Source organism: Haemaphysalis longicornis, unplaced genomic scaffold (assembly GCF_048455015.1).
Source record: "Haemaphysalis longicornis isolate Haplotype H1 unplaced genomic scaffold, Haemaphysalis longicornis Haplotype H1 scaffold_8, whole genome shotgun sequence".
Taxonomy (NCBI): Eukaryota; Metazoa; Arthropoda; class Arachnida; order Ixodida; family Ixodidae; genus Haemaphysalis; species Haemaphysalis longicornis.
Genome location: NW_027526445.1, coordinates 155,039,255 through 155,062,982, shown reverse-complemented (window position 1 = coordinate 155,062,982; position 23,728 = coordinate 155,039,255). Strand labels below are relative to the sequence as shown.

At 49.4% G+C, this 23,728-nt stretch overlaps 1 protein-coding gene and 2 pseudogenes across 3 annotated transcripts in view; all 3 read left to right on the top strand.

Annotated features, from left to right (window-relative positions):
* Positions 1-23,728, top strand: part of LOC144149439 (neuroglobin-like) — a 350,592-nt gene that overhangs the window by 295,530 nt on the left and 31,334 nt on the right. The gene's annotated exons all lie outside the window — the stretch shown is intronic.
* Positions 2,193-4,643, top strand: LOC144148541 (serine/threonine-protein phosphatase 4 catalytic subunit pseudogene; annotated as a pseudogene).
* Positions 12,020-15,505, top strand: LOC144148540 (serine/threonine-protein phosphatase 4 catalytic subunit pseudogene; annotated as a pseudogene).

The following is a 23,728-nucleotide window of genomic DNA, read 5'->3' as shown; positions in this document are numbered from 1 at the left end:
CCGCCTACATAATTTTTTCCCGGGCGTAGGTGAGGAAGAAATGCGAAAACATAAAGAATGTTCCTTACAGAGAGGGTCATCGTCAAGGATTCCTACTTGCTACCAGCTTTCCCCGCGGTGTGTTCCGAACATTTTTAAAGCGAAGGCTTTCTCAATGGGGCGATGGCCTTCTGTCAGAAAACTTATGCATTTCCCCATAGACCGGTTGGTCGACCGGAAAGCTCTGATAAGAACTCTGGACACACGGTGCGTGCTTAAGACCAGGCTTTCATCGTGTCAAAACGATTACTTGAAAATCGCGAGAAAAAAACGAATGGTTTTAGACAAACAATACACACATATCGATGATGAAGAAGGAGTACAATAGTATAGGTACCGGGCAGCTGGACGGGTGGCGCCACCACTAGGCGCTCCCCTTGTTAGTGGAATGAGCTGGTTCATTGGACTACACAGCCTCTCGTTGTTTTTGTTGTGTTTGCGTCAGTGCTTACGCCAGGTTCCCTGGTTCCATTCCGGCCTTAGGAAGCGTTTTTTTAACACGAAAGGGTTTTATTCCCGGATACATAAAGATTTTGCTGATGTCATATCCGTCACGGAACTGACGTCACAATGAAGCAAGCGGCCTGTGAAGGGTGCATGCCTGCACACAGGGTCTTCTTGCGGGAAAGCAACCTTTAGTACTAAACAGTACGTTATACTTACGGTTGTTCGTTTTCAGGTTTTATATTTTAACACGAAAGTGTTTCATGCCGCGATACCTGAAGCTTTCCCTGACGTCACACCCGTCACGGAAATGACGTCAGTACACGTTTGCCGAAGCGACCCGCCAGCAGGACGTCACTCGCCAAGCACACCCACAAGGCAGCAGCCGACACGCAAATCATGCTCAGCTGCAGATTTCGCTGCACATTTCACTTTCGTGTTTTACTGATACCCATGACAGGGAAATCAACCAGTTTTTTTTTCTTTCACTTCCCCCACGATCATTCATCTTCGTCGTCAGAAAAGGTTGGCATTTCTGCAGGGGCTGTTGGCGTACAGCGGCATCAGTGAGGACACAAAAGCTTCGCTTTAAAGCGCTTCCCTCGGTCGGAGACGAACCTGGGGCCACAGCGTTATGAAGTTGACGCCTGTCCGATTACACCATTCCGACACGGTCGAAGCAGTTGGATTTGGAGATGGGTGCATGGACATTCCTTGTTTATTGTTTGTTTGTTTGTTTTTTCTCACCTCATTTCTCATACTCTCTTTCTAGTTGCTTTATGACTTTTTTCTTATTCCCCTATTTGTGAAAAAAGTATTGCTTTGTTCGATTGTATACATAGAAAATGTACTGAGATATACGTTGCCGGCGCAGTATGCAGGGGGCTGAGGACCTCCGTCAGGCCGTCCGTGCCGTTAGTCCCAGGACCCAGCCTCATCTCTCTCGCGCGAGAAATACAGACTTTTCAATTCAATTAAAAAATCACAAAAATCACGCAATGAAGACGACGGTTGGACGCGAAGCTTTCTTCACGTGAAATCAAATGCCGAATAGTCAAAGTCAAAGCTCAACGAGTCGAAATCCAAACCTCTCTTCGAGGTAAAGTTCGATCTCAGACCACCACCAAGGAATCCATCACTACAAAGCTTCGTGTTCAACCATCGTCGTCGTTAGACGTAGGAGTGCATGGCTTCTTAACCGTGTAATTAGTCAAAGTGACTGCACAACGCTAGCCATAAAACCCGGTAGTCAAAATTTACTTTCTTCCTACGGCCGATGCGCAGAACACGTTTTCTTAAAGGTGGTGATGGTGGTGGTGGTGGTAGTTAGGTGAGATCAGGGTGTTGTGTGGGGCTGCCAACTTTCTAATAACTGAGAGCATTGCAGTCCGCTTGACATCATGCTCTGGGCAACACATTACGTAGTGGTGTACATCCCCTATCACTGCACATGATGAACACAGAGGCGATCGCACGAGGCCAACCTTAACGCGGCCCTTCACGTTTTAAAGCGAAGCTTTAGTTGCCGTTTAGTTGCCAACTGATGCCGTTGTATACTAATACGCCATGCAGGAAAACCAACTTTTTATAACGATGAAGATGAATTATCGTGGGAGAAGTGTAAGAAAAAAAAACGCTTCCCGTGGCTGGAATATAACCTGGGTCCTTCGCATTATCAGGCCGGCGTCGACCGATTGCTCTATTTCGACATGGTAGAATTGGACGACAAGCAGCAGCTGCCGATTCGCGATGTACAGTACATCCCAAACCCACCCAAGCGTTAGGCCTACGGAGCGCACACCCGAAAGCTGCTGTGGGTATATTACGAAAGCGATGCGTACCTCCAGAGTAGCACATACTCACAGTATGGGATTGACCAACCAAAGAATCTATCGCAAAAAAGCTTTGCGTTCAACCATCGCCGTCTTTAGACAGAGAGGTGCGTAATTTTTTTTTAGAATAAACCCTTTGCAAAAATGCGGACAACACTGAGAATACAGCGGTGGTGAACGCGACGACGCCATTAGAAAGGAAGCAGGTCTTAGCAACGCCGTTGCGTTTGCACGTTTTCGCCCACGACTTCACGAGTCTGTTGCCCCACGAGTCTGTTACCCAGCGCCGTAGTCGTATTTCTCTCCTCGAAGATTAACGCTGGTCAAATCGCTTCCGCTTATCTACCCCGCTGCACAACGGCTCGTCTGGGGCGAGTCAAGACGTGCCCTTCTTTTCTCCGATTTCTTCTGTGTTTGTTTCTTCCTCTGAGTTCCTCTCAAGGTCGACTGCCTCTGCTCGCTGCTGACGCATGCGTGCGACCTATCGCTCCCGCATTAGCACCGCATTCACCGACGGAAAAATTAAGCGCCACAAGTACAGAGGCGGTGGATCGCAAACATGACCTCTAGCAGAGACATCAAAATCAGTTTCATTATGCATGCTTCGGTCATTTTTGCGAGTAGTTTTGAAAGTTTGTACATGCGCAAAGTGAGCGCTCAGCAGAGACGGACCCTTCATAGCCCGTTCATAGCGGCCAGCCGCGACTACCACGGGGCAAGGGCGCATCGATTAAACACAATTAAAACTCGACAACCAAACAAGGAGGCAGCGCTAAGGCTATTCTTTATTAGCAACAAATCCTACCTTTGCTTGCTGATGTTTGTCAACACTGACGATGGCGTAACGTAGGACTCCACGCTGACGTATGATCGCTCGTACTCGTAGGACCTCTCAGTGGTCGACCTCGAAGAATAAAAGTCTTGAATATGCCGCTCTTCTGTCGAAGGAAGGGCGGCAAAGTTATTTTCCCATCCTGCAGTGGGAAACACCACTTCGCGGGACGCGTATGCAATTACGTGGACGGTGGACGGTAGCTACTCCATAGAAACTCTGTGCTCGCAGCCTTTTCGCTTCCTTTCTAATGGCGGCGCAGCGAGTGCACAGTGTTGCCAGAGTGGCTTGCTGCTTTTCCGCCAATAATTTGGCCATTTTGCAAAGGTTCTATTAGGCTTTTTTGTGTCTATTTTGAGCACTGCTCCGCCCATTGACCTAACTCTGCTCTTCGGAACCCTCGCACCAGCTGTTCGAAAGCAGCGCGCAAGAAATAGGCTTATCATATTAAATGCATTGTCGCGTGGATACAGGCTAATCCGTGCAATCCCCTGTGTGAGTCGTGTGTCTAGGATACCAGCAATCACTTTCTTTGCTATGTGCAATCCCCCTGCGAGGATAACTTCCGTGTATCGTGGGTGGCTGGCAGCCCGAAGACGACGGCGTAAAAGTGCGTGCCCACCGCTCGCCCTCCCGAGTCAGCCAACCGCTGTTTCGAGCTGAAATCGCTTTGCACCAAGGCTGGAGAACTCCTCGCCGTAGAAAGAACTCTTCAGACAGTGCAGTCCCCTGTGATCATAGGTGGACAGCTTTCCGACGCCATGAAACTCTCCAACGTTGGCGGAGACGTTCCGGGAACGAACTATGCCTTCAAGGCATTCCAGAGCGTCGAGACCTTCCTCCTCCTGCTGGCCCTCAAAGTGCGCTATCCAGCTCTCATCAAGCTGTTTAAGGGCAGCCATAAAAACCGGCACATAACTCAAGTGTTCGGGTTTTACGACGAGTGCTTCCGCAAGTACCGCACTTCTGCCGTCTGGCGCTATTGCACTGACGTCGTCGACTTCCTCCCCCTCTCCGCTCTCGTCGACGCTTGGGTGCTCTGCGTTCTCGGTGTCCTGTCGCCATCCACCCAAACCCTGGATCAGGTACGCACGGTTCAGCGCCTACCGAAAGTGCCCCACATTAAACACATGTTCGGCCTGCTCTGGACCGACACTGAAGAGACAGGGGGCTACAGCGCGAGCCTGATAAGTGAGTGCTATGTGTTTGGAAGTGATACAGGGTCCACGTTTAACTCCACCGACAACCTGAACTTCGTCTGCCACGTCCACGGGCTGGTCAGGGCGGCCTTACAGTGGCGCTCCGAGAAAAGCCTGGTCACCGTCTTCTCGGCACCAATTTACCGCTGTATCTGCGTCTGTATCTCCGCTGTGTTTGAGCTGCACGACAACCAGACTTCAAGCAAAACCAGTACAACACCTCATACGATTCGAAGCTGTGACCCCGTCAAGACAAAGATTACGAACATGAAGCAAATGCTTCATTACTTGAACTGACGAAAACATCTTTTTCCATTGTTGTTAGAATACCTAATGAGGACAGAGAAATAAAACCCAGGAAGACAATTAAGGCTTCATTACTTCCTCTCACGCGAACGCTTATTTTTTGTTGTAAAAATGCCTCCTGCGTTAGGTTTTGCGCAGGAAACTTAACGCCACGAACAACTTTTCTTGCATCCGCGTCAACTCAGAATACTTTGCCTGTTTACCTGTTCGAACAGATGTTCATCGTCTCGTTTCCGGATAGTCCATCTGTTCATGGTGACGCAGAAACACCATACTCTAATTCACTCGGAAGTACGCTAAGTAGCTCGCTAAACGCGCTCGGGATTAGCTTGTCGCACTCGTTTAGACACCGCCTGCGGATCAGCCAGGTCGTAAAATAATATAAAAGCAGCCGACATGGTGGTTGCGTGGCCTACAATATTAACCCGACAGCATGCAGCTGCAGAGTGTTGCTGAGAGAAAGAAAGAGGGAGAGAGAGAATGAACGTTTCTTTGGAGCATTTAGCCTTAGACGAAGAGTTAGTATTCAGGAACCATTGATTCTGTCCGGCTTCTTGAGCTCTCTTCACCAGCCGAAGTTGTTCGTCAGGGTCTGATTTCGACAGAGTGCTCTCTCCCAGTGCTCAAAGGAGGGCAAAGGTAAGGGGGGAATGTGGAGGCTGTTATCACAGCCCCACATAATATGGTAGAGGGTTCCCGGAGCCTCGCAGGAGGGCAGCTGTAGTTGCAATATTCCTGTTCACGCGTTCATAAGTGCATTTTCCTAATTTTCCTTCTGTGCGCTGGAGGCGAATGCCTGGGGATGCTTATTCACGACTTATTTATTGTACTACAGTGGTTCCATATGTCTTCGCTTTAGTTTCATCATTTTTGACGGAAAATACTGGCCCGGCTTTCTTACTGGTTCACGGTGTTTGCGTATTTCTCTTTGCTTTCGTTTCTTCATGTCACGGCGCGAATCGCTTCAACAAGCCGACTGGCACACACAACAGCTTTACAATAATCAGATTTCTGCGCGGCTGGTGTGCACGTGTTCTAGTCACGTGTCATCACGTTACTAAACGTCAGCGTCCGGAAATGTGTCTACTTGTGATGCCCACTTCAGAAAGGCTCGGTTTACAGCGGAGTTGTTGTTTTCTCATTTATCCGGCAGTTCCCACTTCACAGTTTTCTCAGTTTCTTCTTCAGGCTTCGCTTGCGCATCGATCAGAGGGCTTCCGAAGAGGAAGAATGGTGCCTACTGTTTGTACGACCGCTGGCATCATCAAGCGTCCCTAGCCGTCCTTAAGGGGAAGATGCTTTCGTTTCCCCTTGTTCCTATTCTTTCTTCAGGAAGGGAGAGCGGGGTTCTGTTCTGTGCGCCGCAAGACAGCCACCCTCTACAGTACCAATTAAAACTCACCATCGTCATCATCATCACTATAAACTTTACATGTGCTTCTGATGACGACGGTGAATCGCCCATGAAATAACCAGTCTGTCCTGCACAACAATTTCGCTAAAAGAGAGGACCCGCAGCGAGCGAGAAATCACCTGGCATTCTCAAGCATTATCATATACAATGTCGCGTGGATACCGACTAATCCCTGCAATGCCCTATTTGAGCATGTGCGGGTGAAACCGACAATCGGTTTCTTTGCATTGTGCAATCTCCCTGTGAGAGGTATGTGCCACATGCCGTGAATGGCCGATATGTGGAAGACGACGGCGAAAAAGTGGAGTGGCTGTTCGGAGAAGCCTCCAGAAGGAAGACGAAGAAGAAGAAGCGTCTCTGCTCGAACGTCTCTGCAAGGCGTTCGCTTCCTACGCGGGGTTTTGGCCAGCTTTAGGTGATTTTGTCACCTCTTTCCTTTTGTGACCTGCTTTGTTTCAGGTTGTAGTGAGGGTGGGCGCTATTGCGCCGCATGGCGACTAACTCTCCTGGCCGGAGGCCTTCCCCCTGGTCGGCCAGTCTTACACCGCAGGAGCTCCCTTTGCAGGCTTTCCTCCGCAATGGGGTTACCGACATCCCTGTGGCTCTTGTGCCCACGAATGGGGGCGCAATACGGCACAACAATCCCGGGAAAATGCAAAACGCCCTTCGTGCTGCTAGGGAGCGTTTCCAGAAAATCACCAGCGTGCGTCCCTTCGGGAAAGGAGGCGTTGTGATCCGATCGCCTGACCAAGAGTGCGTGCAGGACTTGCTGCAGTGTTCAACCTTTGCCTCTTTCCCGGTGAGCCCATTTGTGCCTGCCCATCTTGCATGTTCGAAGGGCATCATTCGCGGAGTTGACCCAGAAATGTCAGTGTCAGATATGCTGGAGGAATTCGCTTCGGCTGGTGTCATTGCTGTGCATCGCTGTAGCCGAGTAGAGAACGATGTCCGCTATCCGACCGAGTCAGTCATCGCCACCTTCGCTGGTGTGTCTGTCCCTGGGGAGTTAAAAGCGTGGCCCGTAATCTTCAAGGTTGAGCCGCTTTCCCCTCGTCCACTACAGTGCCGAAAGTGTTGGCGATTCGGCCACAGTGTCGGGGGTTGTAAGTCGTCTGCTCGTTGTTGCACTTGTGGAGGCGATCACCCTCCTGCTCCATGCCAGACAGATGAAGAAACTTGCTGCCTATGTGGAAACTCACACCGTGCGGACTACTCCAACTGTCCAGTTCGAGCACAAGAGGTGAAGATCCTTGAGGTCATTGAAAAGCGCCGGTGCTCGCGGAGTGAGGCGATGGCTGTAGTCAAAGATAGATCGTCAGGCTATGCCTCAGTTGTGGCACGTGGCTCCGCTACTGTGGACGCATCTCTTGTTGATGTGATCGCGTCAGCAATCGAAAAAAGTCAGTCAAAGATGATGGATCGCTACCTGCATGCTATGGCAGAACTCCTAACAGCTCACACGGCACACATCACAGAGTCTGTGTCCGCGTTGTGTGGCGTAGCTGTGCAAACAGATTCCGCTTGTGGTTTTAATACTAAGGCTGTTGGGTCACTCAATCAACTACCTTTGGATGAAACTGACCCCGCTCACTCTTCAAGCCGTTTCAGCCAACCGTCACCATCCACTTCTGCTTCTTCCAACCCTTCGTCTCAGTCCCAATGCGAAGGTACTTCTCTTCCCTCCAAAATGGTAGCTGGCCTGCCCCCCGGTCGTTCGGCATCGATGGTTCGTCATGCATCCAAAGCCGCAACTAGCCCGCCTGTTTCTCGCATGGCATCGAACATTCGTCCTGCTAACGAGAATAACGTCGAGTCTGAGAACCACCCAGAAGACATGGAGTATCAATCAATTGTGTATAAAAGAACAGGATCGCCGATTTTGGGTTCACCTGAATCGTGCCCGAAACAAAAGTCTAAGAAAGGTCAAGCGAGTCAAAAAACAGGTGATATTTTGGAGGCGGCTGTGGCGGCCATCACTTCCCCATAATGTCTCTACGGATACTTCAATGGAATTGTCGTTCAGTCTTTTCAGCGCTAACAGACCTTCACAATATTGTTTCTAAAACCCGACCAGATGTTATTGTACTGGAGGAAACTTGGCTGGCTCCTGGTCGGCCATTTAGATTCCACAACTACCGAACGTTCCGTTTAGACCGTCCAACTAAAGGAGGAGGATTGCTAACTTTAGTATCCCCTCGATTTTTCCATAAAGCCCATCTCTCATTTCAATTTATCTCTGTGGAATCGGAAATTCTGGCAGTGACATTCAATCTTCCAGGTTGCGTTGCATTTTCTATAGTGAATGCGTACTTTCCGAGTGGAGTAACTTCCACCTCTTCACTCGATGCTGCCGTGTCGGCGTGTGAAAAACGAGTTGTTCTTTGTGGGGATTTCAATTCGCACCACGTATCGTGGGGTTTCCGCACAGATTCCTGTGGCAGGCGTCTTTGCGACTGGATGCGGGACAACAATTTGTATTGTTTTAACTCTGGAACTGCGACTTTTTTTCGATGGCAGACCAGTTCTGTTCTTGATTTGACATTCTCCACACCGGGAAATATATCTTCATGGTCTACTTGGGACCAGGCTACAAGTAGTGACCACATCCCAATTGTATATGAGTTTGTATGCCTTCCTACGTCACCGCGAGCACATATAGTTCGGCATATAAATTTTCATCGCGTTCAAAAAGAACTAAAGACAGCACTTAGCTCTATTCCATCGAGAGACGAGGAACTCCGGGCAGCTCAAGTGTTATCAATCCTTTCTGAATCTGTTAAAAAATCCCGCTTTATTATTTGTTCTCAAAAAGATGGCGGCTCCAGTCCATGGTGGAATGAGGAATGTGCTCGTGCGTATAGTCAGAGAGAAGCGGCTTGGAAGAACGTTCTTAAAAACCAATGCCCATCCAATTGGACCAGTTACAAGTTTGCAGCTGCAATATTCAAGCGGGTTGTTTCTAAAGCAAAAGAAAATTATAACACCCAAAAGTTCGCCTCTCTATCAAAGTCCAAAAATAGACGCATGTTGCATAGATTCCTCCGTTCAAGAAAGGTTGTACAAGATCAGGATAACGGCAAGTCAATTGTTCAGTCGACGAGTGAGTCTATGGAAACTTTGGAACGTATTGCGCAGGAACTGGAATCTCGTTTTTCTTCTGGGTTGACCTCTCCTTTTGTGTGCCAGGTTTCGAATGAGGGTTTCACTCCAGTGACAAGGGCGGAATTAGCTGATATTGTTTTACAGCTGTCTGAGTGTGCTCCAGGATCAGACGGCATTACGGTGGCAATGTTAAAATTTCTGCTTGAGGTGTCTCCTGATGATTTACTAAACATTGTCAACATGTCGTTAAAAAACAGCTGGATACCTTCTGAATGGAAAATCGCTAGGGTAGCACCATTGTTGAAAAACGAAAGTTTGGGTTTCGTCAAAGACAATATTAGGCCGATATCGTTGACTAGCAACGTGGTAAAGTTGGTTGAAAGGGTATTGCATGGCCGGCTTATGCGGTTTCTGAACAGTAATCGTATTCTAAGCCCCGCCCAGATTGGCTTCAGACCTGGAAATTCTATTTGGAAGGCCCACGTCGACATCGAGAGCCGCATTAAATTAGCTCGCCGACTAAAACATGTAAGTGCGCTGGTAACCCTAGATATAGCAAAGGCTTACGATAGCGTAGAGTACAGCACGTTGATGTCACGCCTTGCATCTAGCGAGATTCCAGGGTACATCCGCTCCTGGATTGGTGAGTTTTTAAAGGGAAGGAAATTCTTTTGTTCCAAGGGCGGCTTATCGACATCCCAGTATCACCAATTTCGTGGAGTTCCTCAGGGATCAGTTCTTTCTCCAGTTATTTTTAACTTACTCCTTAGTTCTATCCCAATACAGAACGGCATATCTACCTATGTGTATGCCGATGATATTGCTTTTTTCTCGGCTGATAGGGACATCCAAGCATTATATCAGCGACTGCAGGACTATGTGGTTGTCCTGGATAATTGGCTTAGCACGTTACACCTCTCGCTAAATGTCAGTAAATGTGCCGTTATAGTATTTCCCAGCAATAACCCTATATCATTACGTCTAACATACCGGTTGCAATCCATCCCTCAGGTCACGGAAATTAAATATTTGGGTATAATTTATGACGACCACCTCACATGGCGTCCTCATATTTCGCACATTGCTGCCAAAGGTGAAAAAGCTGCGGGAGTGCTGCGTAGGCTATGCAATCATAAATTCGGTATGCGTAGAGACGCCCTGCTAATGATTTATCGTTGCTATGTTCGCCCAGTATTGGAATTTGGTTGCGTGTTATTTTCTGGCTGCGCGACGTACAAACTCCATCCCCTATTTCTTATTGAGAGATTGGCGTTGCGTTTATGTTTAGGGTTGCCAAAGTATGTAGCTAACTCTGTATTGTACCTTGAGGCACGGTTGCCTTCACTTCTGGATCGATTTAAATTATTAACTGTTGTAACATTTCTAAAACTCTTTGAATCTCCATTATACGAAGCTCAACCCATCTTCCTCTTGAGGCCTGACCTTTTTCGAGGATTTACGTGGCCCCGATTTCAGCGTCCTCAATTGGATTGCGTTCAGGCATGGCTGCAGCCTCTTCGTGCAGATCTTTTTCTACTCCAGCCCTATTCTGATAATTTGTCGCCTGTCGACATAAGCTTGGACAACATTTTTCCTTCGCATGCGAAATTATTGCCGGCCCGATTACTCAATCATTTACTTGAAGATCACTTGGCCACTCTTCATACTGATGTCGTCATTGCCACAGATGCCTCGCAACGTTATGAGAAGGCTGGGGTAGGGATATATTCTCAGTCTCTAGATTGGTCCTTCTCAATCAGGCTGCCAGACTATACCCCGATCTTTCAGGCAGAATTATTGGCGATAATCTTAGCCCTTAATAAACTACAGCACAGATTTGCGGGGGTGGTTATCCTTTCGGATTCTCTCTCCGTGTGCACTGCTCTAACAAATGATAAAGATTCTTCTATTCTCAGGTCATTCCGTTCATTCATTCCTTACCAGCTTCGCGAGATCCGGTTAGTGTGGGTCCCTGGTCACGCAGGGATAATCTTAAATGAAATGGCAGACCAATTAGCCAATTTGGCTCTTGGGGGTCCTGCCGTCGTGAATTGCCCAATTGACAGTTTTCTTTTGGGGGCGAGGTTCAGGCGCCTTCAAGTTTTACAAAGTAATCGGCAAGATGCCCTTCGTTCATGCTCCGACTATATTCACCTCTCTCACTTATGGAAGCCTAAATTCTGCGAATCTCGTAAATGTGAGGTCGCAATCACAAAATTTCGTTGCAGAATCCCCCCTTTAAATTTTTATCTATACAAAGCTGGTCAGGCGTTATCTCCTCAATGCCCTTTCTGCAATGCCCCTGAAACAATAGAACACTTTCTTTTAAATTGCCGCAGCTTTTCCTCGATGCGACGCACGCACCTTGAATACACGTTTAATCGGCTGAATCTCCCTTTATCTTTAACCGTTATTCTTTCCCTGGGTGCTTCCGTCGTAGGATATTGCCACAGAGATGTCGTGATCGCCTTTCATTCCTTTGTTGCGGCGACAGGCCGGATGCCCTGCTAGATAGCTATGCCTTCATTCGCAAGGTTTTTTTTTTTTTCCTGACAATCCTGTTCAATCCAAAGATTTTTTTTTCTACTCTCAATGTTTTTTCTCGTACTCCTTTTTTTTCTCTAAAATAAACCGGGTCACAGCCTAATTATTACTGGCAGCTTCTTGGCCAATCCCCCGCGTGGGTACGCGCCATATCATAAGGAACCAACCAACCAACCAACCAACCAGCCTGGGTCGGCCAACCGCTTTCTCGGGTGAAACCACTTTGCACCAAGGCTTGAGAACTCCTCGTCCTGGAAGCCAACTTCCACTGCAATCTCCAGTGACCATGGGCGGACAGTTATCCGACATGGCGGAGCTCTTCAAGGTGGGCGGAGACTTTCTGGGGTCGAATGGCTTCTTGGTGAGAGACCGCCTGGGCCGAGCATTCCACAGCTTCAGGGCCTTCCTTCAGCTGCTCGCCCTCAAAGTGCGCTACCCACCTCTCATCACGCTGCTTAACGGAAACCATGGAAACCGGCACATCACTCAAGTGTTCGGGTTTTACGACGAGTGCTCCAGCAAGTACTGGACTTCTGCCGTCTGGCGACATTGCACTGACGCCTTCAACTTCCTTTCCCTCTCTGCTCTTGTCGACACCATGGTTTCCTGCGTTCACGGTGGACTGTCGCCATCCATCCGAACTCTGTACCGAATACGCACCGTTCAGCGCATGCAAGAGGGGTCCCCAGCCGGACCCAAGTGTGACATACTCTGGTCCGACCCTGAAGAAATAGAGGGCTGGAGAGCAAGCCCCAGAAGTGAGGGCTATGTTTCTTGTAGTGATGCAGTGTCCGAGTTCAACCGTATCAACAACCTCGACTTCATCTGCCTCGTCAACGAATTAACCACGGAGTGCTTACAAGGGCACTTCGAGAAGACCACGGTCACCAATTTCTCGGGATCACTGTATTGCTTTTCTTGCGACAGTATTGCTGCCGTCTTGCACGTCCTCTATAACCAGACCTCAAGGGCAACCCGTACTACCAGACCTCAGGAGATTCGATGGGACAACACCATGAAGGCCATGGTTAAAGTCGGGCAGTCAAGACTCCATTAGTTCATCTGGTCCCAGCATCTCATTTATTATTAATCACTGCAAAAACACATTATGAGGACAAAAAGATTAAAACTACGGAGTAAAGGCCGCAGTACTTCCTCCCATGCCAACATCTTGATTTTATGTTGTGAATATACCTCCTGCGTTAGGGTTTGCGAAGGAAACGACAGGAACGACCTGTTTTACGTTCGCGTCAATTCAGAAAACATTGTGCTATGTTTGCCAGTTTGAACAGGTGTTCATTGGCTCCTTTACGGATAGTTCATCTGTTCGTTATGACGCAGAAACACTATACTGTAATTAACTCAGAAGTGCGATAAAGCATTCGCTGAATGTGGCCGGGATTAGTTTGACACACTCGTTTAGACCGCACCTGCGGATCAGCACGGCCTTAAAACAATATAAAAATAGCGGACATTTCGGTTGCGTGGCCTACAATGTGAACCCGAAAGCCTGCAGCTGCGGAGTGCTGCCTGGTGCTGCTGAGAGAGAGAGAAAGAATAAATGTCTCTTTGGAGCATTTGGCCTTGGGGAAGAGTCTCTATCCCACAAGCCATTGAGACCGTCCGGCCTCTTGAGCTCACTTCACCAGCCGAAGTTTGTCGTCTGGATCTGAGCTAAACAGCGCTCTCTTGCAGTGCTCATGGGAGGAGAAGGCCGGTGGGGAGGCGATTAGGTGGAGGGTCTTATCACACCCCCAAATAATATTGTAGCGGATCCCCAGAGCCTCGCAGTAGCTGCAGCTGTAGTTACAATGTTCCAGTGCCCGTCTTCATAAGTGTGTATTATGTGAGCATCGTAATGGGGCCGGCGCTTGGTCGCGTGGCGCCATCCATCGTACGGCGGACGGAGCTTGCGGCTGTGACCAGGCCGCGGGAGGCTTTAAAAGTAATTTCAAAATTCCTGCAATAAGGCGTCATTTATTGAATGTAATTTCTAATGAGGACATATCGTAAGTACATTACTTTTATATGCGAGCCCTTCTATTTCTTTTTGAGAGCCTATCGTAAACTTTCGTCCGATTTTGTGTGAAATGACACAATGTTGGTGTCGCCATCGGTTCTGGTGAAAAGCGCTTCGGTTGCTTTGGCGTGGTGGCGTCAGTTCCAGGAACGGATGGAGACTGCCGAGCCTCGTGCGAGCATCATCACCAAAGAGAAGAGAGGGGAGGCAACAAATTTTACTGCGCAGCTGCGGCGCTGGCTGAAACAGCTTATCCCTGGTCTACCGGAACGCTTCCTCTTTTCCAAGCTCCTGTTTTCGCTGTGCCCAACTCCACCAGCAGGCACGGCCTCACTTGCTGATCCCCGCCATTGTCGTTTCAGTTGACAGTGACGACGCCTTTCCGCGGGCGCTTGATTAGCGTGGTTGGCGACTGCAGCAGATGCGGATGATTGGAGGCCACAGAAAATCCCTGAATGAGCCGTGTAAAGCCGTAGTGCCAGAAAAATTCTCGCGGCACTTAAGTTTCCTTGCGTGTGCTGAAGGCGAAAACCTGGTGACGCTTATTCACGGCTTCTTTGCTGCCACGTAGTGTTTGCATATGTCTTAGCGTTCGTTTCATCGTTTTCGACCAAAAATACTTTGGCACGGCTTTTTTTCTTACTGCTTCGCAGTGTTTGCATCCCCCTCTTCGCTTTCGTTTCTCCGTCCTGTTGCGTGAATCGAATCAACAAGCACACTTCATACACAACAGGTCCTCATAATCACAGTTCTGCGTGGCTGGTGTGCTAGTGCTCTACTCACGTGTGATCACGTGACTAGAAGTCCGCGTCCGGAAATATGTCTTCCCATCAGTGAGTGTGTGTACTTTTGGCGCCCACTTCAGAAAGGCTCGATGTACAGCGGACTGGTTTTCGCATTTATCCTACGATAACCACCTCGCAGTTTTCTCAGTTTCTTCAGATTTCGTTTGTGCATCGATCCGACGGCTTTCGAAGGGGAAGCGTGGTGTCGCACTAGAAGCACTAATTACCCCGAAAGAATGAGGGGGGTATGCACATGCTGTTTGAAGGACCGCTGGCGTCACCAAGCATCCACAGCGGTTTTTAAGATAAAGATGCTTTCGTTTTCCCCTTGTTCTTATTCTTCTTTCGTGGTGGTCTATCTTGTGAGCCGAAGGACAGCCATCCTCTACAGGCCCACGTGAAACCCACCATCATCATCAGCAGCAGCATAAACTTTTTTTTAGTGCTGCTGATGATGACGGTGATGATTTGCCCATAAACCGAACACTCTGTACTTTGCAACAACTTCGCTAAAAGAGCGGACTTGCTGTGCATGGGCGAGAAATTGCTTGGCATTACAAAGCACTATTACATACAATGTCACGTGGGTACCGGCTAAACCTTGCAATCCCCTGTTTGAGTCACGGGCCGGCGATACCGGAAATCGCTCCCTCTGCATTGTTCAATTTCCCTGCGACTGCTGCGTATCCTGTACCGTGGACAGCCACTACGTCGAAAACGACGGCGTGAAAGTCTGCGTGCCCATCCTAAGCGTCTCGTGATTAGATAAGAATTCCATTCATTTTAACCATTCTCTGTTGATTGGCCGATCCCCTGATTGGGTATGTACCATCCCTAAAGGCGCAACAACAACAACAACACCGCTGGCCCGCCTGGGTCGGCCAACCGCTTTCTCCTGGTGAACCCGCTTTGCACCACCAAGGCTCGAGAGCTCCTCGCAGTGGACAGCAACCTCCAGACTGTGCAATCCGCAGTGACCATAAATTGACTGTTTTGCGACACCATGAAGCTCTTCAGGATGGGCCGAGACTTCCTAGAAACAAAAGCCGTCATCATGGGAGACCACTTACGCCGGGTCCTGCTGCTCGCCCTCAAAATGCGCTACCCACCTCTCATCATGCTGCTTAAGAACAACCATGGAAACCGGCACATCACTCAAGTGTTCGGGTTTTACGACGAGTGCTCCAGCACGTACTGCACTTCTGCCGTCTGGCGACATTGCACTCACGCCTTCGACTTCCTCACGCTCTCGGCTCTCGTCGACGCCATAGTTTCCTGCATTCTCGGTGGCATGACGCCATCCATCCGAACTCTGTACTGAATACGCGCCGTTCAGCGCGTGCAGGAGGTGTCCCCAGCCAGACCCAAGTGCGACCTACTCTGGTCTGACCCTGAAGAGACAGGGGACTGCAGTGTGAGCCCGATAAGTGAGGGCTATGTGTCGCCCAGTGATGCAGTGTCCGAGTTCAACTGCATCAACAACCTCGGCTTCATCTGCCTCGTCCTCGAATCAGCCACGGCGGGCTTCCGAAGGCACTTCGAGAATACCATGGTCACCACTTTCTCTTGGTCCCTGTATATGGCTTTTCTTGCAACAGTAGCACTGCCGTCCTCACCAGACCTCACAATTAGATCTCAACGACCACCAGTACTACCAGGCCTCACAAGACTCGAAGTGGCAATCTCGTCAAAACAAAGACAAGGACCAAGAAACGAATGCTTCATTTCTTCATCTGGTGCCAGCATGTCTTGTTTATTATCGCTGTACAAGTACCTCGAGGGCAAAGAGATTAAAACCAGGAAGTCAAGGATTCATTGCTTCCTCAGATTTCAATATCCCTTTTTTATGTTGTAAAAATACATCCTGCGCTAGGTTTTGCGAACAAATCTAACGACAGGTATGCCCTTTTTACGTCCGCGTCAATTCAGAAGACGTTGTACAATGTTTGGCTGTTCACACTTGTTTTGTTTGGCTCGTTTTCGGATGGTTCATCTGTTCACGGTGACGCCGGAAGACTATTCTAGTTCACTCGGAAGTACGCTAAATCGCTCGCTAAACGCGATCCGGATCAGTTTGTCGCATTCGTTCGCCTAGCGCTCGCGGGTCAGCGAGGTCGTAAAATAATAGAAAAACAGCGGACACGGCGCTTGTGTGGCTTAAAGTGTGGGCCCGAAAGCGTGCAAGTGCGGAGTGGTGCTGAGCTTTAGTTGGAATATGCCCGTTCCTGTGTTGCTAAGTGTGCATTCTGTGAGCGTGGCAACTGGGCCGGCGTATGGCCGCGTCGCGCCATCCACCGTGTGGTGGACAGAGCTTGGGGCGGTGACCGGGCCACGGACGCTGTATAAGTACCTTGCAAATTCGCTTGATTAGTTGACATTTACTGGACGTAATTTCCAATGAAGACATATTTTAGTTCGTCTATGTTTATGTTCTAGCCCTTCTTTTTGTTTTTGAGAGCCTCGCATAAACATTCATTCCTTTTCATGTGAAATGACGCAATGTTGGTGCCGTCATCAGTTCCGGTGGGAGGCAGTTTGGTCACCTTGTTTTCGTGGCGTCGGTTTTCGGGCACGGCTGGAGTCTGTCGGCCGAGCACCGTGCAAGCATCACCGATAAAGAGAGGGTGGGGAGCAACACACTTTACTGGGGAGGTACGGCGCTGGCTTAAATCGCGTATCCGCTTCTTGTCCGCCGTAATATTAGTGTGTGAGAGTCTACCGGCAGGCTTCTCATTTCCACACTCCTCATATCGCTGCGCACAATTCCAGCCCTAAGCGGGCCCTCCCTTATGGTCCCCGCCGTCGACGTTTCGGTTGACAGTTATGACACCTTTCCGCGGAAACTTGATTAGCGTGGCTGGTAACAACACTGGGTGCGGAAGATTGGCGGCCACAGAAAATCCCTCAATGCGCATGTAACGCCGTACTGCCATAAAAAATTTTCCCACACTTAATTTTCCTTGCATGCATTCACGGCTTCTTTGCTACCACATGATGTTTGCGTCTCTTCGCTTTGGTTTCATCATTTTCGGCGGAAAATACTTTAGCGTGGTATTTTCTTTACAGCTACGCCGTATTTTCATCCCTCTCTTCGCTTTCGTTTCATCGTCTCATGACGCAAATTCCTTCAACAAACGCACTGGCACACGTTGCATCTTTCTAATAATCAGAGTTGTGCGCATCTGGTGTGCACGCGCGTTAGTCACGTGTCATCACGTGACTAGAAGCCAGCGTCCGGAAATATGTTTTCCCATCACTGAATGTGTGTACTTATAAATCCCACTTCAGAAAGGCTCGGTGTACAGCGGATTTGTTTTCGAATTTATACGACAGTTACTGCCTCACAGTTTTTTCGGTTTCCTCTTCAGACTTCACTTGCGCATCGATCCTACGGCTTTCGAAGACGAAAATTCCCCGCATTTCCCCGAGGGGAAGAATGTGAAAGTGCGAATGCACGAGTTGAATTTGCGCGGTTCGGTAATGTTCGCGAAAGAGAGATCACACACACACACACAACTACAAAGAAAGAAAGATGCATTTATTCACAGACACCTATTTGTGTTGTCGTTGTACTTGATTGCTAGAGCGGATCTCAGCTTTGAAATTTCGTGTCAGTACTCCTTTAAGCGGGTGCATTAGCCCTTCTCACGCCCGATTCCTGGCCAATCCCCCACGTGGGTATGTGCCATGTCAGCGGCCAGGCAGCGCGCGCCCATCTCCCCCCGTTGCCAAGGAAGACGAGGAGATTCCTGGCCAATCCCCCACGTGGTTATGCTATGCGGACATCGCCGGTGGACGCAGGTTCAGGGTCGCTTAAGAAGTGCATTCGCACTTAAAAGCGATGCCTTACTAAAAACAGTAATTACCCCGCGGGGGTATGCGCCTACTGTTTGAATGACCGCTGGTATAACCAAGCGTCCCAAGCTGTTCTTAAGAGGAAGATGCTTTCGTTTTCCTCTTCTTATTATTATGTCTTTCGAGGGGGGAGGGAGGGGGGTATTCTGTTCTGTGCATCGCAGGACAGCCACCCTCTACACGAACAATTAAAACTAACCATTATCATCAGCATAGGCTTTATTATGCTGCTTTTGATGACGATGATGATTCGCCCATAAACTTAACACTCTGTTCTTCGGAACAACTTCGCTAAAAGAGCGGACCTGCAGCGAGTAAGAAATCGCCTGGAATTGTAAAGCATTATCATATGCAATGTCGCGTGGATACCGGCTAATCTCTGCAATACCCTGTATGAGAATTGGGTCGGCGATAGCGGCAATCGCTCCCTCTGCATTGTGCAATCTCCCTGGGATGGCAGCGTGCCGTGGATGGCTGATAGCTGGAAGACGACGGCGTAAGAGTGTGCGTGCCCACCGCCCGCCCGCCTGAGTCGGCCAACCGCTTTCTCGGGGTGAATCCGCTTTGCACCAAGGCTCCAGAGCTCCTCGCCGTGGAAAGCAACCTCTCGACAGCGCAAACCACCGTGACCACAAATGGACAGTTTTCCTACATCACGAAGTTCTTCAACGTGGGCGGAGACGCGCAGGGAACAAACTACATCTTCTTGGGAGACCGCCTGGGCCGAGCATTCCACAGCTTCGGGGCCTTCCTCCTCGTGCTCGCCCTCAAAGTGCGCTATCCAGATCTCATTACGCTGCTTAAGGGAAACCATGGAAACCGGCACATCACTCAAGTGTTCGGGTTTTACGACGAGTGCTCCAGCATGTACTGCACTTCTGCCGTCTGGCGACATTGCACTCACGCCTTCGACTTCCTCACCCTCTCCGCTCTCGTCTACGCCATAGTTTCCTGCATTCTCGGCGTCGTGTCGCCGTTCATTCGAACTCTGTACCAAATACGTGCAGTTCAGCACATGCTGGAGGGGTCCCTAGCCGGATCCAGGTGCGACCTACCCTGGTCCCACCCTGAAGAGATAGGGAACTGCAGTCTGAGCCCCATTGGTTGTTACTACGTGTCTTGCAGGGGTGCGGCGTTAGAGCTAAACTGCACCAACAACCTCGACTTCATCTGCGTCGTCCTCGAATTAGCCACGGCGACGTTCCAAAGGCACTTCGAGATGACCACAGTAACCACTTTCTCGTTGGGAATGTTTTGCTTTTCTTGCGACAGTATCACTGCCGTCCTTCAGCTCCACGGCAACCAGACCTCAAGGACAACCAGTACTAACAGACCTCACAAGATTCGAAGTTGCAACCTCGTCAAAGCAAAGACAAGTACCAGGAAACGAATGATTCATTACCTCATCTGGTGCCAGCATCTCTTGTTTATAATTATCACTCTAGAAATAACTCGAGGGCAAAGAGATTAAAACCATGAAGTCGGGGCTTCATTACTTCCTCAGACGTCAATATCCATTTTTTATGGTGTAGAAATACATCCTGCGCTAAATTTGGCGAAGAAACCTAACGACAGGTACGACATTTCTTGCGTCCGCGTCCAGAAGACTTTCTCGGGAGTACGCTAAATGGCTCGTTAAACGCGATCGCGATCAGTTTGTCGCATTCGTTTGCCTAGCGCTCGCGGGTCACCGTGGTCGTAAAATAATAGAAAAACAGTGGACACTGCGATTCTGTGGCTTAAAATGTGGGCCCGAAAGCGTGCAAGTGCGGAGTGGTGCTGAGCTTTAGTTGAAATGCGCCCGTTCCTGTGTTGCTAAGTGGGCATTCTGTGAGCGTCGCAGCGGGGCCGGGGTTTGGCCGCGTGGCGCCATCCATCGTGTGGCGGAGAGAGCTTGGGGCGGTGACCGGGTTGCGGAAGCTGTGTAAGTAACTTGCAAATTCGCTTAATTAGTTGCCGTTTACTGGATGTTCTTTCCAATGAAGGCGTAGTTCATCTCTGTCTATATTCTATCCCTTCTTTTTGTTTTTGAGAGCCTTGCATAAACATTGATTCCTTTTCACGTGAAATGACGCAATTTTTGTTCCGTCATCAGTTCCGGTGGGAGGCAGCTTTGTTCGGTTTGTTGTCGTGGCGTCAGTTTTCGGGCACGGCTGGAGTCTGTGTCGGCTGAGCACCGTGCTAGCATTACCGATAGAGACAGATTGGGGAGCAACACATTTTACTTGGGAGGTGCGGCGCTGGCTGAAATCGCGTATCCATTTCTTGTTCGCCGTAATATTAGTGCGGGAGAATCTACCGGCAGATTGTCCCGCTCCAGTTGTCGCTGCATCCAATTCCAGCGTTAGGCGGGCCCTCCCTTATGGTCCCCACCGACGTCATTACGGTTGCGATTTATGACGCCTTTACGCGGAAACTTGATTAGCGTAGCTAGTAACTACGCCGGGTGCGGACGATTAGCGCCCATGGAAAATTTCTCAATTTACCTCTTAATGTCCTCGAGCCGAAAGAATTCCTCCCGGCACTTCATTTTCGTAACGTGCATTCAAGGCGAAAGACTGGTGATACTCATTCACGACTTCTTTGCTACCAGGAGGTGTTTGCGTCTCTCCGCTTTCGTTTCATCGTTTGTGGTGGAAAATACTTCAGCGTGGAATTTTCTTTACAGCTCCACCGTGTTTTGATCCTCGCCTTCGGTTTCATTTCTTCGTCTCATGGCGCAAATTGCTTCGACAAGAAGACTGGCACACACCGCATCTTTCTTATAACCAGAGTCCTGCACATGTAGTGTGCACGTGTTCTAGTCACGTGTCATCACGTGACTAGAAGTCAGAGTCCGAAGATATGTCTTCCCATTGTGAATGTGTGTACTTGTGACCCACTTCAGAAAGTCTCCGTGTACAGGAGAATCGTTTTCGCATTTATCCGACAATTCCCACCTCACAGTTTTCTCAGCTTCTTCACGCTTTGCTTGCGCATCGATCCTACGGCTTTCAAAGAGGAAGAGCGGTTGATTGAATGTGGGGTTCAACGGGCTGTCGCAACGCAGGTGACGAGGCGTGCCGTACTGGATGGCTCTGGATTAATTTTGACCACCTGGGTATCTTTAACGTGCATTGGCACCTCGAACACACAGGCGTTTTTGCGTTTCCCCTCCATCAGAAAAGTGACCGCCGCAGCCGGGAATCGAGCCCGCAACCTTGTGCTCAGGAGCACAACGACTTAGCCACTGCGCCACCGCGGCGGGTTAGGAAGAGTGGGGTCTCACTAGAAACACTAATTACCCCGCGGGGGTATGTGCGTAGTGCTTGAAGGACCGCTCGCATCACGAAGCCGCTCTAACCGTTTTTAAGAGAAAGGGGCTTTCGTTTTTCCTTGCATTAGTTTTTGTGGGTGGTACCGCTTTCTGTTATGTGCGCCTCAGTCCATCCACCCTCTACAGGACCAATTAAACCTCATGATCCTCATCTTTGTCTGCATAAACTTTATTTATGCTGCTGATGATGACAATGATGATTCGCCCATAAACTTAACACTGTTCTTCGGAACAACTCCCCTAAAAGAGCGTATTTGTAGCGAGCGAGAAATCACTATTGGACACCACTATTACATACAATAACACGTGGATACCAGCTAATCCCCGCAATGCCCTGTTGAGCAGGTGTGGGTGATACCGGCAATCGGTTCCTTTGCAATGTGCAATCTCCCTGTGAGAGATATGTGCCGCATGTCGTGATTGGCCGATATGTGGAAGACGACGGCGAAAAAGTGCGTGCCCACCGCTCGCCCGCCTGAGTCGGCCAACCGCTTTCTCGGGTGAAACCACTTTGCACCAAGGCTTGAGAACTCCTCGTCCTGGAAGCCAACTTCTAGTGCAATCGCCAGTGACCATGGGTGGACAGTTCTCCGACGCCACGAAACTCTTCAAGGTGGGCGGAGACGTGCTGGGAAGAAACTACGTCTTCTTGGGAGACCGCCTGGGCCGAGCATTCCACAGCTTCGGGGCCTTCCTCCAGCTGCTCGCCCTGAAAGCCCGCTATCCAGCTCTCATCACGCTGTTTAAGGGCAGCCATAAAAACCGGCACATCACTCAAGTGTTCGGGTTTTACGACGAGTGCTCCAGCAAGTACTGCACTTCGGCCGTGTGGCACTATTGCACGGACGTCTTCGACTTCCTCACCCACTCCGCTCTCGTCGACGCTTGTGTGCTGTCCGTTCTCGACGTCCTGTAGCCATCCCCCCAAACCCTGGATCAGGTACGCACAGTTCAGCGCCTACAGAAAATGCCCCACAATGGACACATGTGCGGCTTGCTCTGGACCGATTCTGAAGAGACAGGGGGCTGTAGCGCGAGCCTGATAAGTGAGTGCTATGTGTTTGGAAGTGATTCAGGGTCCAAGTTAAACTCGACCGACAACCTGGACTTCGCCTGCCTCGTCCACGCGCTAGTCAGGCCGGCGTTACAGTGGCGCTCCGAGAAACGCCTGGTCACCGTCTTCTCGGTGCCCATTTACCGCTGTTTCTGCGTCTGCATCGATGCTGCTACCTTTCAACTGCACGATAACCAGACTTCAAGTAAAACCAGTACAACACGTCATGCGGTTCGAAGCGGCAACCCCGTGAAGACAAAGATTAGGAACAGGAAGCAAATGCTTCATTACTTGAACTGACGAAAGCATCTTTTTTAAATTGTTGTTGGAATACCTAATGAGCACGGAGAAATAAAATAAAGGCAATTACGGCTTCATTCCTTCCTCTCACGCCAACACTTCTTTTTTGTCGTAAAAATTCCTCTTGCGTTATAGGTTTTGCCACGGAAACTTAAAGCCAGTAACGACCTTTCTTGCGTCCGCGTCAATTCAGACGACTTTGTGCTGTGTTCGGCTGTTCGAACGGGTGTTTATTGGCTCGTTTCCGAATTCTACATCTGTTCATAGCGATGCAGAAACACTATACTCTAATTCACTCAGACGTGCGATAAATGGCTCGCTAAACGCGGTCGGGATTAGCTTGTCGCACTCATCGAAACAGCGCCTGCGAATCAGTACGTCCGTAAGACAATATAAAAACAGCGGACAATTCGGTTGCGTGGCCTACAATGTAGACCCGAAATCGTGCAACTGCGGAGTGTTTCTGAGAGAGAGAAAGAGGCAGAGAAAAAATGAACGTCTCTTTGGAGCATTTAGCCTTGAACGAAGAGTCCTTATTTCAGGAACCATTGAGTTCGTCCGGCTTCTTGAGCTCTCTTCACCCGCCGAAGTTTGTCGTGAGGGTCCGAGCTGGGCAGTTCTCTCTCCCAGTGCTCAGGGGAGGGTAAGGCAGGGGGGGGGGGGATTAGGTGGAGGTTCTTATCACA